Source organism: Colossoma macropomum, unplaced genomic scaffold (genome assembly GCF_904425465.1).
Source record: "Colossoma macropomum unplaced genomic scaffold, Colossoma_macropomum, whole genome shotgun sequence".
Taxonomy (NCBI): Eukaryota; Metazoa; Chordata; class Actinopteri; order Characiformes; family Serrasalmidae; genus Colossoma; species Colossoma macropomum.
The window spans coordinates 51,332,616-51,349,351 of record NW_023494792.1 but is presented as its reverse complement, the minus strand read 5'-3'; the positions used below and the strand labels follow the sequence as shown (position 1 = coordinate 51,349,351).

Genomic DNA, 16,736 nt, shown 5'->3' with positions numbered 1-16,736 from the left:
CATTTTGTTATTTCAGCATTTCTCTGCAGCCCTGCCCCACCCTCACAAAATTATGTGTCTACATGCCAATTGATTCTTAATACATACAGTAACATTAAAAACCCAGTTTGTTCCATTTTACACTTTTTTATCCATGTATGTAGGAACCCAAAGTTCATGTTACTCCGCAATACTTTATTAAAGCATGCTGTTACTGTAAATGCTATTTATGTCATTGCTGCATTTCAGATAAGATTCATGTTATCTCTCATTTTTAGTATTGTTTAGTTATTACAGTGCATTGTAGGAAACTGCACTTTGAAAGAAATAGGAAAGTGTCCTTAGCCTTTTCACTGTGTGAGTAGGGGTGAAGAAGTGAAAAGTACTGTGTCAATATTAATGCTTCAAATTTAAGTTAGTTTTGGCGTTGGGTGATGACAGCAGAAAAATACTTGTGATAATAACCATACAGCAGCATATTTTGTAATCAGTAGAAAAGGCTGTTATTTGCAGTAATTTTGCAATGTGTTTTTTCTCTTTTGCTTCCAGTATTTAATGCTTTTCAGTCTTTTAGGGTTTAAGCATGAAGTAGCTGTGTGCAGTATGTGTGAATAATGTCAGTGGATTAATTTGTGTCCACATGTGTTTTAGTTAAGGGATAATTCCGGCTGCAATATTTACAAATTAAGATTTACAAATTAAATATAGAATCTGATTCAATTTATATTCCTTTAAAATTTGTATTTGTGTTAAAATTGCAGTTGTAGTGTTCTGTATTAACCTTTTCCAGTTTCTTACTTTTTGTAACAATTTAAAGGTACAGATTTCAGATGTACAGAGCTTTCCCAAAATTGTCCTGCACAAATGATTGACAGTATAAATGATTGAATGATCTATTTTAGACTTTTTTATTTGGCTTTAATAATGCGTGTCAATAATGAAAGAATCATCACTGTCATAAAATATGTATTTCAGTGAATGAGAATTCCTTTTTCTTTAGTACGTTATGTGTAAAAACTGCTACAAATATTTCTTCTTCTTATTATTATTATTATCATTATTAATATTATTATTATAATTATTATTATTATTATTTTTTTTATAATGTGTCTCCATAATCATTAGTTTTAAATTAAAGAATTTAAATATGCCTGACAGGTGTAAAATGTGACGGACCAGTGCTCGGCTCGCATTTTTTTCAGCTACGGTGAGGCACAGGGGTGAGCAAGCTTTTCACTTTTCGGCTCCTAAAGGAAGCAGGAGGTCAGGGGCATACTCTGAGTGACAGTCCTAAGGGGATCACTTCCTAATCCCTATTAGTCAGTGTTTTAGTGGTCTTTACCTACACAAAGCAAACAGCACACTCCCTTTGAATGGGGGCCGGCCTGCTCCCAGTGTAACACTTCTGACCCCAGGGTCACGCCCTTTGTTCCTCTCTCTACAGAGGCTGACCCCAGAGTTCACAGCTGTAATTGAGAAGTCTTGCAGACACGTGCGCAAGGGGGCCCAGGAGAGACCACCACCGCGGCGAGCTCGCTACCTCTCCGGCGCGAGGGAGTAAAAGGTATGTGATAAAAAGGTGGCTTTTTTCTTCTGAAACATGAAACAAATTCTTCTTTTATTAATTCTTACATTTAATCTAATCGCTTGATTTGAAATATTCAGGAGTACTAAATGTTGGCAAGTGCTGCTCAGTCATCCCTAATGCTGAACATTAAATGTTAATTAGAAGCTTACCCTGAAAGTTTTATGGGTGACCTTTGTGACTTTAAGTAGCCCTTGGCATGTGTGCAAGTCAATCAAAAAAGTGTTTTTTTTTATCTTCTGTGGACCGTAGCATTTAAACACAGCAGAGCAGGCACTGTCAGAGGCTCGTGAACAATGTGGCGTTTGCTCTGGCCACTGACGTCGCAGCCCTCGATTCACTCCCTCCTGCCCATCTTAGAGCAGATTTTTGCTTTTTTTCTATGAATAGCTGCATGTTATTTAAAGGGTCACTTTGAGAGAATGAGAAAAATTTTAAGTTCTTTTCATCTGCTTACCATATTTCTTGTAATTACGTGTTAGTTTGTCTGTCACATCTGGAAACGAAGTTGTCTGTGTTGAATTACTGTATTTTTGGTTTCTGCTAATCCTCTCAGTTTAAACAGACAATGTACTGCACAGCTGGATTGTGACCCTTAACAAACATTTCCTCCTCAGCAAACTGCTTGCTTTGTTGGTTGTGCATGTATTTGGTGTATATTGCCTTGTAAAAATCACAAGTCTATTAATGTAGATGTTTTGCCTCAAAAATGTGCAGAAAAGAAATGCTGAATAAGGGAAGTATAAATTATATAACACAATTGAAAACCCTTCCCTGCTACCTTGATCCAGTTTGCTTTTATTTTAGTTTTCTTTTCTAATAATAAAAAAAATCTAAAGTTTAATGTATATGTATGTATTTGGATAGACAGACTGGTACATGTACAGTCATGTATTGAGCTCCGGCAGCCATTTTGTTTGTGAATGAAAGGACATTTTGCTCACTGTTGCCTGGCTATAGTGCCATTATTGCTATAGTGAAATTTAATGTACACTGGTCATGTACCTGTTTGCTTTGATTTATTTTTTTCCACTAAATGAATGGGAAGAGAAAGGATATCAAAAAATCTTCTGCACTACTAATGATTCATGCATATGTAACAGTTTGCCATTACTTAATTCGTCAGCTTATTGCTGCCTGCTGCTGCTCTGTAATATGCATTAACAATTTAAATCTGCTCTGAAAACAATATATTGGAAAAACCAGCCATGATAATTAAGGGGTAATAGGGGAAGGTTTACCCCCTCAGCAAAAAAAAAGACAAAACAGCTTTTAAAATTGCGAGAGCCTTTTTACAAATGATCTTGGTGGTGACGCATGAAATAACCCTGAGGTTGTGCAGTGAAAAGTATCATAAAGAGTTTGTTATGATTGGCGTTTGATCAGTGGTGCTCCCAGTCCATCGGTCTTATGAACGATAGGCCTTATAGAGCAGCATAGTGTTTGGGAGTTGGCAGCCAACCCAAAACCAAAATTGTATCCTCGAGTGAACTTTAATGCAGTGAACGACACAACACACAAGCCAAACCCTTGCTCCTTAGAGGCAGGTTAAATAGTAAACAAGCAGCAGATGAGAACAGGGTCTCACTGCCACCATCACTGCTAATACAATAAATTTCGGATGGACGATTTGTTACTGCTCTCCTTTAGCGCCTGCAAGAGATTTAGCCGTTGCACGTGTAAAATGCGCCTAACTTTTTTCGCCATTTTGCGATTGGTCAAGAGATGTGGCGCGATGTGACGTCAGGGCGTTTTTAGCCCCTGCCAAAATAAGTGCACCGTCTGCTTTTGTTGTTCGAAAAATTAGAATAAAAAAGGAGAGAAGTGCTTACTTTTTAGTTTTTTACCCCTTCGCCGTTTTCACATGGCATCGTGCAGCCTAGATTTGGTGTTGAATTGAAGGTGTGGTGTGTGTGGTTTGCGCCGACTGCTCGTGTATGTGTGTGTGTATGGAATGACTGGTCAGTGCCAGCAGCAGAGAACGAGGGGAGAAAGCTGGGAGAGGAGGCCCAGGATGAGGCAGAGAGAGGGAGAGAGAGCCTGGGCGGACCGGCCGCTCTCTCTGTCCCTCCTCCGTGTCAGAGAGTGTGTGTGTGTTTGTGTGAGATTGTGTGTGTGTGTGTGTGTGTGTGTGAGTGAGAGAGCTCGTTGAGCAGTAGCAGCAGCCTCCGTGTGGCCGTGCTAGGTGGACGTGGCACAGGCTTTTGTCACGGCGAACGGAGCGCCGTCAGCTAAACATTGCGAAGCATTAAAAACAGCAGATCTCTCTGTGTGTACTGTAACACAGACAGCTCCATCTATCCTGTTCAGAGCATGTGCACTGCTCTCTCTCTCTATTTCTCTCTCTGCTTCTCTCTCACTGTCCTTTCCTCAGGGACATGTGTACAAAGTTTTGCGTTTCCTTTGTCTTTTGCTGTCTTTTTAAGGCAGTTAGTTTTTTCGTGTTATAAATTAGCGACTTAAAAAAGGATAAAAAATTGTATAGCAAGGAACGTTTCCAATGTTTATAACATTGTATTATAACTTTTAATAATACATTTCTCACTAAACGTTAATAGATGTCTAATATTCCTTCGTTCAGCCTCATAGAGAAGCAAAGGAGAGAGTATAAGAGTGTTTGTGCATGTGCTCGCGCATGCGCGCTTTTGTGCTTTGCAACACAAAATGGGGGATGCAATGGGGGATTCTCGATAGCATTCTGGTGAATTATATTAAGGCTTCTTCACTGCATCATTATCACATAGCGTTCAGACGACTGACAAAAGCGTTATCGCTCCCAAACATGGCGTTTGAGTTTTGGTTCGATCATGAACTTTGCGTCAGAATTGAGAAAAGAAGGAACAATGTCACAGTGCAGAACGTGATCGGGTTAATACAGCAAACCGCACAAACCCCTCCTTCTCTTCCACTGTGAAGCACACTTCTCAACCTTGGGCAGAGTGTCAGGTAGGCTGTGCCCTAGCTGTGGTGTGGCTGCAGTGCGTGCGGCGTCACTGCAGAAGAGTTCTCCCTGCAAATCACAGCAGCTGTTTCACCTCTGAGCATAGCAGTGCTTCTATCAGCTTCTGACTGGTGGCAGTATGGCGTGCGAGGGGGCTGTAAGGTATTACAGTCAAACTGCCTGACCAGTAAGTTCCCCAGGGACATGAGCACAAACGGAAAAAACTGTTTGGCATCGTCCTGGCACCATCTCTGACACTTTGGAGCGGTTGCTTCCAGCGGATAGATGTTTTACTCTTTCTGTGGGTTGTTTTTTTCCCCCTCAGAGCAGCAATGGACTCGACCGTCGCTTGTCGAAAAATGATTCAAGCCGTGCTTTTGTTTTTTTCTTGCATTTTATATGCCCTTTTCATGTCAACTGTTAATTCCCATTCATTTGTACTAATAACTGTGTATATGCAGAGAAGTCATTTTTAATTTGGGCAGCGAAGGCGCAAATGCAAACTGTACTTGAATAGTTAGCATCGTAAGTGAGTGTGTATGTGTGAGTAGTCCTTGGGAGAACTGGAGTCTGTGTCACTCTTTTCTCCACCCTTTTCACCCCTCCCTCCTCATGCTGTCGGTTTTTCTCTCGTGCTTAGTGGCTGCGGTGAAGAATAAAAAAAAAAGGCTGCTTTGCTCGTGTTCACTGCAAGCTCCCTTATTTCATCATCCTCTTCTTCTTCACTTCTCTACCTCGCTCGCTTTCTCTCTTCCCTCTCTTTCTATCTTTCTTCCTCTCTCTTTCTCTCTCACTCCTCCAGACTTGGCCGCATGCGAGTAGTAGAATGGAGAGAGAGAGAGAGAGAGAGAGAAAGAGAGAGAGAGCAGATAAAAAAGAGAAAAAAAGCGTCTGCTGCTATTTCTACAGTAAGGTCCTCCCCTTCAGGCAGCCTGTGCCAGGAGAAGGAGGGTTTTTTACTACTCTCTGGATTTTAACCCTCTGCCTCCAACCAGTCGCCAAGACTAGTTCCTCCAGTCCTACCAGAAGTTACTTTCCTGGTATTCTTCATATTTCCATCACATATCTTTAGCTTTTTTTTTTCGTGACTGCTCTTAACTGTTGCATTTGCTTTCCTTTATTTTCACAGGTACCGAGTGACTTCTGTCTGTGCTGCTGCTCTCCCGATATCAAAACGCTTTGCGGATGCTTGGTTTGAACCTCCCGGCCGTGTTTTGTTTAGATCTGGAGCGCAGGTGTTTGTGGTCATCGCTCAGGTTTCTCTCGGATGGTCGCTTGTAGCGCTGAGGTTTGAAAATGGCTGTGGTCTTCCAGCTTGTTGCATGTCTCCGAGTAGGGAAGTGGGAAGTGCCAATAGCTCTATTGCTGAAGCACCGCCCTCTCTCTCTCTCCCTCTGTCTTTTTCTCTGGCTCTCTCGCTCTCTCGCGTTCTCTCTCACCCTCCCTCTCCTCATGCGCACACATACAGTGCTTCTTTCACACTCCTCTCCTCTCCTCTCTCTCTCTCTCTCTCTGAAAGGAGAGCAGGAGGGCGGTGCAGTGGTGGAGCTTTTTCTGGGACAGGTGCCAATTCCAAACAAAAGACATAAAAAGGCAATGAGTGAGAGATGCCTCCATCGAAAGAAAGAAATATGTTGCATGTTGAAACGAAAGAGCAGATTTGTAGCGACCATGCATGCTTGCCCGTGCGTTTGTGCGTGCGTACGCGACTGTGTGTTTATTCAGCTGGATGTAAAAGTGGACCGTCAGCATGCAACGGGCGAGGGAGTAAGCCAGCGAGCGAGCGAGCTGAGATTTGGAATACTTTTCCTCCGTCTTCCCGACTCTCTCTCTCCCCTCGCGCTCTCACCGTCCACTGAAGGCATTTCAGGCGCAGGGGGTGTGGATGGGGGGGCAAAAGGGGCGGGGGCTCCGTTTTCAGCCTGCTGAATTATTCATAGGCCTGGGCCAATGCTGTGAGCGGACTGGCTGGATCATTAGCATGCAGTGGACATTCTATTTGTCTGTTTGCTAACATTCCTCATTCAAAGACTTGTTAACTGCCAGACGGGCCGACACACGCGCCTCCCAGGCAAACCTCATGGCCTCCTATTGTGGCAGAGGCCTGCTCGTCCCAGGCCAGGGTTGGGAGACAGGCATGTGGTCCAGCGCTGGGGACTGCAGCTGGGTTAGAGGGACTGGCTCGGCCCCCTCTGGCCTGCCTTCTCCAGTCCTCACGCTGGCTCAGGAGAGCTCACTGCCTGCTCTCTCTCTATCTGTCTCTCTCTCTGCCTCTTTTCCTCAGTGCAGGCCTTCAGCAGCACCAGCGCTCTGGAATGCCTCTGTCTGCTCATGCTTTCCTCCTTTGTGTGGTAAGTTATTTATCTATATGATATTTGTCTGATGTTTGTGCATGTTCTTCTTGTTAAATTGCACAACACGGGTCTGTTTTTGTTAGCAATCACACGGATTTAGATTTAATTCAAATGTGCGCCTACGCATATCCGTCTCAGAATGCTTTTTAGATTACGTTTACATTCGTATTTGACCGCCTCATTTTAGTGATTTTTTTTCGAAAATGTGCATCATCAGAATGCAATCCCTGATACAAGGACTGGGCAAATAAAAATCAAAATTCGGCGCTTTGGAAATGGTGCGGACCGGAAAACCTTTTTTTAACAGTGCTATGACAACTTTGTAGATATTCAGGCACTTTGAATAAGAAACTTTCCCTGATTTAATGCTGAAGTGCGTATCAGACGTCTCTGCAGGCTCATCTGGTTTTCGATCACACAAAATAAGAAAAGGGAATTCTTTTTTAAGGGAGCCTCCTAAGACTCATTGCTGCATTGAGACCAGGCCAAACCCTGCTACAACCACATTTTTAGTAGGCGTACCTTTCATTTCATAAGGCCGCCATGAGTACAGGATTTGCTTTCTGGAACACCTTGCACACTGCCTGTTTCCTGGCTTGTTCTGGGTAGTGTTTTTGATTATCACATAATCTGGAATTATAGTGTAATATTTGTATTGCTTCCTATTATTAATATTTTCTTCATATTTACACAAAATAGACGGACGCGTCCGTGTCCGTATATACACACAATAATCTAAATAATGTGTAAATATTTCACTTGTTAAAAGTCTGCAATGTTTATATTATATATATAACATAAAATTATTAACTTGTAGCGATACATTTGCTTGCTAGTAGATCATAATAATTAATAGATGTTTCATTTTCCTTCATTAAGCATTGTGGGCTTCGGAGACTTTTGGTTGCTATGTATTTAAAACTGTAACTATATTTATCTGTATTTTCTGAAAAGCAACTCTTAGCCATAAATGAAGCACATATTAAAGACTAGTACGATTTTAAAAATATTTATACAGCCCATTATTTGTTAACATTTACTAAATAGCGGTGGTTCATATTTGAAAATTAAGTCTTCAACCTGCCATCTTATTTATTTAAAGATCAGCTACTTTAAATTAAATCACACAAATTTACATTTGAAGTACAACATTTGGAGCTATTTTCTAGAATTCTTTTTGTTTGTCTGTAATTGTGCAGCTGTTTCTTCACCTGCCGATACCGTTTTTTTATTTCTCGAAAAAATATATAATTTTCAAAATTGGAGACGTGTGTGATCTGTGTTTTGTTTGTTATGTCCCTGATAGATTTTTTTCTAGATTACTTTTCTTGGTTAATGATTGACATAGCCTTACATACCAACACACACACACATACTGCACACACACACACACACACACACACACTCACATACACACACACACTCCTCTTGAAGACCTCCTCAAAAAATGTGTACTCAGGGATTGAATTACAAATAATCCAAATTTTACATATGGTGGTGCACTTGTCAATGCAGTGCTTATCCATGCAGTTAAATTAAAATTTATAGGCAAGTAATAAAGGCAGGCATGTTTCACCTGATTTGGTTTATGATAGGCAATTTTGTGCTAGACAAGCAGCATATCAAACTCTGAGAGGGAGCCTGTGAAGTGTTTTTTGCAGAGAAGTGGCATATTTCAGCCTCCCCATTGTTTTTTGTATGGTGAATGGAGCAGTCCAAAGATGGAGTATGGTGTAAGCATGGAGCAGGTGGCATCATCAAAAAGGGGAGGGGGAGGGTTGGTACAGGGACTGTAGCTTGAGGTTAAAGTTAATTTGATAATTGATCATTTGTAATTATGATATATGCTATGTCTTAAGGATAAGGGATCTGTGAACACCACAAATGATTATTTTTTACCATATTTTGTGTAAGTCTTAAAATCGGAAAAATATTATATTTTTACGTTCAGGACATGTTGAAATTTAGCCATGCCTACGTCAAACGCCTGGGTTTGAAGTGTTCATTTCATAATACATTCTCAAACATGCCAAAGGGCAGTGTGTGTGAAGCGAGACACACTTCCTCACTGTCACGTACAGGCACACACTCTCTCACACACACCTAGACACACTTGCTGCCATGTGCCCCACAATGGAACTCTAATTCAGCCCTGAAAGGAGTTCCCACGCCTTTAGTGAGTGTGTGTGTGTGTGAGTGTGTGTGTGCGTGTGTGTATGAGACTGAAGGGTCTAGACCCCCCCACCCCCTAAAGACACTTATAAACACACAGTCTAGACTGACGATGTCTCTTGTATTCAGAATACAAGCCGGCTACATGTTGAGAATTTCAAAACTGTTGAATTTGCCGATTAAATTCAACTGCACGTGATAATTGCTAAAGCATGCAAACAATACATAAGTTGTTATTGTTGTTAGATAATATCATACAAGTACCTCCTACTGAAATGGTAATTATTGCTGCATATACAGACTTCTTTTATCAGTAATATGAATCAGAAATATTTCAGAATATTTCAGGAAGTGTAAATACAATTGTAGTTTTAAGAAATGTATTAAACATGAAGATTTTTATTTGAAACATATTCATTACTAATTTTTATCGTTTGAAATTGTTTTTGCTGGTGAAAGTAACTCAGGGGAATTTTATTTATATTATGCATTTTTCATATAAATGTTGCAGATGTTTAATGTGCTCTAAATATTCTTGTGCATGTATATGTATGCTTGTAAGTAATGTGTATGTGTGTGTGTGTGTGTTTCAGTGTTTGATATTAAGTTGATATTTGTGCAGCTCTTTAGTGAAGAGGAATTGAATGAAGTGTAGAACAAAAGATCTGTAGGCACTCTGGTTTGTGGGAAAATCTAACAGACTGTTTATTTTCAAAGCATTTGAACTATGTGTGTGTGTGTGTGTGTGTGTGTGTGTGAATGTGGTCTAACACAAATTACGTCACAAATGTCTCATTCTTGAATCTTGAAAGTACATTTTTGCCCTGTTTCTCATAAAAAACAGTAATTCTCTTACATTTCGGTGTCTACTTTAACTTTAGGAATAATGTGCATTTTAATCTGCTTGTTCACATGAGTGTATTTGCTTTTCCCCAGTATTTTAAAAAGAAACAGAGACATACAAACTGAAGATTTAAGTGTTTTAAAAGTTTCTTAATATAATTTGCAGTAGGTTAATACTTTGTTCTCTTTTGCAATTGCATCTGTAATTAGCACAAATTCAGTTTTCATATTCACTTTCTGTATTTGGCAAATATTGATTTGTGTGTGTGTGTGTGTGTGTGTGTGTGTGTATGAATTGAATGTGCACACGTTTTAAAGTTGAATTATCATTTGCATGGAACTCCCTGCTTTTCACTTTCAAATATATCAGACTAAACAATTTCGGATAAATGGAAGATTTTGTGCTTTTATTATTATAATTTTTTTCATAAGCTTGACTTTATTACATTTATGATATAAAAGCTGCTGTGAGTTTCGGAGTATACTTACAGTAAATGGAACATCCACCGATTTTCCTGTATGTGAAAACTGTAGTAGGTGGCACTGAATATTAGTGTGAAGTGTGGTTTTATATTATTCTTTTATATTATTATGCAGATATTGATTTACTCTGTTAAAAAAAAGCTCATATGGCATATATCTTAGACTTCATGATAAGGGTAATTTTTCCGTTGATTAGTATGAAACAAAAAAAATTAAAAATGCTTTTGTTCAAATGCTTGTATTGCCTGCACTCGCAGCAGTATAAAACTGCTGTAAGTGAATTATTTGGGAATTTATATGTCAAGATCAAAAACATTATTCAAAATCCACAAAAAAGCACATTGCTGTAACTCAGATGGGAGTTACTGCAGTGTGCTCTTAGATTTTGGACCAGTCTGATTCCAGTTTGGTATTTCTGTCTTGCTATGCAGTATGCCGTTTTGGAACTCATGGGGACTGCTGTTGTTACTAATCAAAAGCATGTAATGCCAGAGCCTGTGGTGAACTTGCAGCCTCAGCACTGGTAATCCTACAGAGACACTTATGGGTCTCCTGAAGTGGTAGTGGCTTGTGTTATCATGATTGACACGTGACAGATAGAGCAAAGTGGAACAAAGTAATTGATAATTGTTAGAACCATGTTATGACTTTTGTCATGATTGGAGCTGCTGTGACGTTTTCACACTTCTTTATTTGAAGCCCTATGACTAAACTGAACTTGTCTGGAGTGAGCAAATCAAAGAAGGCATTTCTTCCTTTGTGAGCAACTGTGAGCAACTTCAGCAGCATGCAGTTTTTTGTGAAACATCCTGTTTACGTCATCAGTCTACACATTCTGTTTAATTTAAGTTTAATCCTGGTTAAGTGGTATGTTTGAGTGCAGTTATGAGTGTGTGTGTTTACATGCATATATATATATATATATACGTGTGTGTGTGTGTTTTGATTAATAACTAGGAATGTTGTTTTTTTTTTTGTATTTTTTTATTTATCGTTTGTTTTTTGTTGCTGTTGCCATGTGGTTTGTTAGCTCCAGAGTGCAGGTATGTCTGATTATGTTGTGGTAATCTAAGGTCATGGCATTATATGCTTATATTGCTAATCTGCGGTTGGGTATGTTAAATGTTCATTATATCAATCAGTGCTGGACGATCTTTTGTCCTCAGGCAAATGAGACAGCTTCATTTTTAATTCTGATGACTGTGTGTGAAAGGATGTATTATTCAAATAGCGAGCGCCATAGATTTATTGTTGGAATATTACAGCAGGCAGTGTGTATCGCTCTCCTTCTCTCCTTTAAAAGGTGTCACAGCGACTGGGTTCTCATTAAAGATGTCACAGCGACTGGGTTCCTCACTGTAAGAGAAATCAGTTACATGAAAAAGTGAAAGTGACTCCAGCACCCAAAGGTCAAATGGGGATTAAGGGAAACGGCACTCGAAGGCACTGCGGTGAGTCTGCCTGTTCTGCATAAAAGCCCTATTGTCACAGAACACTCACTGCAAAGAGAAAGGGGCTCCAGCCTTAGGAGTAGAGCGCCACCTACTGGATACTGATCGCTCCACACTGGCTCCATCTCTACCAGGCTCCATAGGGTCATATGAACGACGAATTCAGAAAGGACAATGGTACGTACATCTGATTCAGATGTGTACACAGTGGCCACATTGTTAATGTATATGATTTGCGCGTGGATAATGCAGCTGTCCGCTAGTTTTATAGGCGCTGTGCGTACCATGAGGCACAGTTTATCTGCCCCTCTTTCTCTTTATCAGACTTTGTATATATATTTGCACTCACTTCAGTCTCTCGCTCTCTCTCTTTCCTCTTTCTCTCCCCTTTCTTTCTCTCATATGTTCAGGGATTGAACCTAGCCCCATTACCATAAATGACCCAGACATGTGTGATGTGTGCCAGCCCTGAGTCTGGCTCACTGGAGGTCATGGCGTAGCACAGCCGTGCCATCTAAGGTTACAGTGGCGCGGGTGTGGAGGAGGGGGAGTAGCAGGCCTTGCCCTGTAGGCCCTGTGTGGGATAAAAGGAGGCTTCACATTTATCTCTCAGTCTATTAAAAGTGCAGCACAAACAGCTCCCGCAATGCCAAACATTGTTAGACACACAGGCTGTGGCTGTATCCAGAGGGAGTGGAGCTCAGCACTGCACTCCTCTCACTCCGTCAGGTCTTTCAAGGACACTAAGGAGGCCTTATAATTACTCCCACTGCAGTTTGATATGGATGGATGGTTTGACTTGAGGGATGTTGTTAATTTCTGCTGCTTTATTGTAGAGATGGTTGATATATATATATATATATATATATATATATATATATATATATATTAAATACCCTTCACCGAGGAGGTGTCTGTGTACGTTTATAGTGCATGATTCAGAGTGGGCTACTCCTCCTCCTCCTCCTGTTCCCCATCTTTCTCCTTGCTTCTTCAATAAAAAAAGCCACAGACAGCTTTTAGAGATTGTGTATGTGTGTGAAAAAGGGAGAAAGAGGAAGAGAGGGCAAGTGATTGACGATTAATACATAATCGCCTGATTGCAATTATCTGAGATGATCACAGTAATTTAAACTGAATGCAGTTGTTAGCTTTCACAACCATATGTTTATGTTGCAACAAACAGGATGGGAATTGGGTGTGTTTTCATCCATTGGCTTGAGGCAAATGCAAGGCAAATGCAAACATTTGAACACCCCTGGTTAAATTATATCTTTTGTTGATTTTCTAAGCAAAAATAAGTTAACACATCCTCTACACGGAACAGTTTTTAAGTGTACAATTTATAGTTATTTGCTTTGTTTAACAACAGTTGAAAATGTACCATAACTTTTGGACAAGCCACATTTTGTGTTTTATGTTTTTCCAATGTGTTAAATTCAGAACATAAACAGCAGTTGTGATTTAAAATGTGCAGAAGTGTGATCAGTTAGAAAATCAACAAAAACTGTCATTTGACCAAATTGCTGTATGTGAAAATGAAAGAAAGCAAAGAAAGCATGTTTTGTATCTTTCAAAAACAACAAAAACTTCTAACTTGGGCTATAGCACCTTTAGAGGGCAGCAGTGAGTAATGTTTGTTTAGTTGAGCTTGAGCTGGTTACGTTGTTAGTTGGGAGCTAATAAGTAGCTACTGAGGCAGCAAAGAACCAGAATAGCCAATCAGTTAATTTGGTGATTTAGGCTTGTGCTTAATTAGTTGCATATGATGAACAAAAAGTGTTGCAGTTATTTGTACAGAAATCAATGGTCAGTTATAGTTTTATTCATGACATGACCATGATAGACCTAATGATTGGCATAAATTGCATAGCAAATGTCTCATTTCTGAGCACAAATTTTGCCTGTTTTCGTTACTTGTCACTATTTCGCTTCATTAACACTATGTAGAGCCAATCATTTTGTGGTGATTGGTTAGGGTTCGCATGTTTATGTCTGGCAGTTAGTTAGTGGTAGCATGTTTGTGTATTAGTATGTGTTTGTCTTTGTATTTTTGTGTGCATAATGAGTAAGTGTGTGAGTGTGTGTGTGTGTGTGTGTGTGTGTGCGCGCACGCGTGTGAGTCAGTGCTGTGGTAGCACACTTGTCTCTCGTGGGGCCTGTGGTAGTATGACTAAGCTGCATGTGTGTGCCTCCCCCTCCGCCTGAGGTAAACCACAATGTAGCCCACACTCTCACTCATACGCACACACCCTGCTACCTCCTTACCCTCACCACAGACCTCACGCCAGCCTGCCTATTACTCATACATGGACACACACGTACACGCTGTTTGGTCGGCAGCTCACCTGCATGCTCACGGTCCACGCATACAGGCTCTTGCTGGTACCCTCAAGCTGGCTCCAGCGCAGCAGAACATGCGGGGCAGTGGCATGCGGCCTGCTTGGCTGCCCTTAAGGACAGAGGTGCTATGTGATCCTCCTTTAGGCTCACTGAGCAGAACTGTAAACAAGGATGCCATTAATAATGGAGTAAGCTCAAGAAATATCACACCATGCAGTGCAGCCAAAGAGAGTGAGAGAAAGGGAGTGTCACTACTGTGTTGACTGTACTACATGTAAATAAATACATTTACATTCCCCAGTCTTCTCTCTCTCTCTCTCTTTGTCTCTCTCTCTTTTTCTCTCTACCTTTTTCTCTCTGTCTCTGCCACAGATGGTCCACTGAGAAGCGATTGTCTTTTTTGTACACAAAACCATGCCCCTGTTGAAGAGGAGCTTTGGATTGAGGTGGTATTTTAATACATACATAAGGACACCGCAGAAAATAGAGGTTTGGTCCACAGCTTATTGTTTTCTTAGAACAAAGATGTCTTATGAATTCAGTTTCACACTGCTTGAACATATCTAGGTTATAGCATATCTATATCTAAATAATAAACTGATGTAATTAAGATAACATCTTGTATATGACTGAAAAAATCTAATATGTATTACAAAGAGTGCAGATCTAATAATGATTCAATTAATATGTTGCTTTAGAAAATTATTCGGTGCATTATGAAATATCACAATTCCATTTGATGATTTTGGTATGATTTAAAGTAATTTTTAAAAATGCACTGACTGGAGATATTATTTACAAGGTAGTGGAATATAGTCAACAATGTGTTGTTGTTTTGGCCAAAACGTCAGCACATACTTTGTTGAACATTAATTACTTAACTTACATTCCAAAATCAACTCACCTGAATCACCACCTGCAGGTTGCAATGCATAAATGCATTTTATGCATCTGTTATGCAGTATACCATCCATGTAACACTGTAGGATTCAACCTGAACCACTCATCGGTTGGACTCTTGTAAGTATTCTCTTTCTGCCACTGTGTGCGTGCTTGAAGCTGGATAATGGCAGCTGTTATCGCCCTGCGGAGAGACACTGTCCTTTGGGGTGAGGTAGTAGGTTGTATAGTTTTAGGGTTAAGCCCTTGCTGTGAGATAACTATACAACTTACTGTCTTTCCTGAAGTGGCCGTAATGCCTTCAATCAAGAGAAGCTCGGCTGGTGAAGAACCTCAACACAAAGGCATAAAGGACTAGCTGAAGTACACTCACAAAGACAAAGATTCCAGAAAGTGTTTTTTGTTGTGGCAGTGCCATCAGAGAACCACATGTCGACATACCTTTCAGTGGATGGTTCTTTAAAGACCCATTTTTGTAAAACGTGCAAGTGTGAAGAACCTTTTTAAAGATCAACATAATGTGAAGGTTTTATGCCAGTCACCATGCATTCATACCAAGGACCATTTCAGGACCTTTATTTTTAAATGTGAAAGACTTATTTATTTCTCCTCATACGGAACATAATGGATTAATAGGAAACTGAAAGTGAATATCCTGCAGCGTGTTGACTTCAGTTTGGTCTCTGTTGGGCACTGTGGAAGAGAAGAGTGCCGAGCAGCTCTCCTTTGGGTTCTGCTGATGTTTGCTCATCTCTGAGCCCAAATGGGATCTATTGAGCAGTGGGGAAGCCCCGCGGTGATGTTCGTACAGGGTGAGGTAGTAGGTTGTGTGGTTTCAGGGTCGTGATTTTGCCCCATCAGGAGATAACTATACAACCTACTGCCTTCCCTGAAGGGCAGCAATACAGCACTGGATACCAACGGCAACATTACACCAAGCCAGTCCAGTAAATGAGTGAGTAATAATGCATTTGAGGAGAGTTTTTTCTCACTTAGATTTTGAAGGAATGATTGTTTTTTGACTTTCAGCAGTGTAAACTGAAGATCAGTAATAAAGATATGACACAACCAGTTGCCTGCTGTAATTCTTTTTCATATACCAAATACGTGCCTGAGGTCTGTGTTAAAGTTACTGATTTGGGGGTAATGGCCAAAATGATTCCTAATTCTGACCATAACTCGGAGGATGAGGATGTAAACTGACCAGTCTCCAGCAAAGCATCCAGTGTTGTTCCCCCTAAGTAGTACATAACTGTCTCCTGCTTTCCCCATAGCTGCTGGTACTGTAAGTAAAATATAGCCGTGGCATCAGACAGCCATTAGGCCGTGTTAAGAGAACAGCTACATGGCTGCAGGCTGACCAGCCTTTTACTGCTGCAGGATTTATGGGCACTGGCGGGCATCCAAGGGGGCTCGCGCAGAGACTGGCACACACCAGAGGAGAGCCAGAGGGCCAGGTTGAAAGTGACGGCACTGACACAGGCTCATGATAACCCTGTTGCCATGGCATTGCAGTATATGCAACTAGAGATCCAGTGTGGCTTAAGCTGTAGTTACATAAGAAAGTTTGTTTTTATTAAGTAATAATAGCTTCCAGTTACAGCTCATAGTAACCTGCATAATCCATAAATCAAAAGTGAAAATGTCTAAGTGAATTAATCTCATCCTGGATAGAACAGTATCTT

General features: G+C 40.5%; 1 long non-coding RNA gene across 2 annotated transcripts in view; it reads left to right on the top strand.

Annotated features, from left to right (window-relative positions):
• Positions 1 to 15,207, top strand: part of LOC118812466 — a 31,105-nt gene extending 15,898 nt beyond the window's left edge. Inside the window, exons 4-5 of one of the 2 annotated variants that reach the window (XR_005007541.1) lie at positions 1,424 to 1,543; positions 14,524 to 15,207. This is a non-coding gene — a long non-coding RNA (uncharacterized LOC118812466). Of the gene's footprint in view, positions 1 to 1,423; positions 6,374 to 14,523 lie in introns of those variants that run through there. The other variant, XR_005007540.1, reaches the window with a different exon arrangement.
• Positions 15,208 to 16,736: the final 1,529 nt, after the last annotated feature.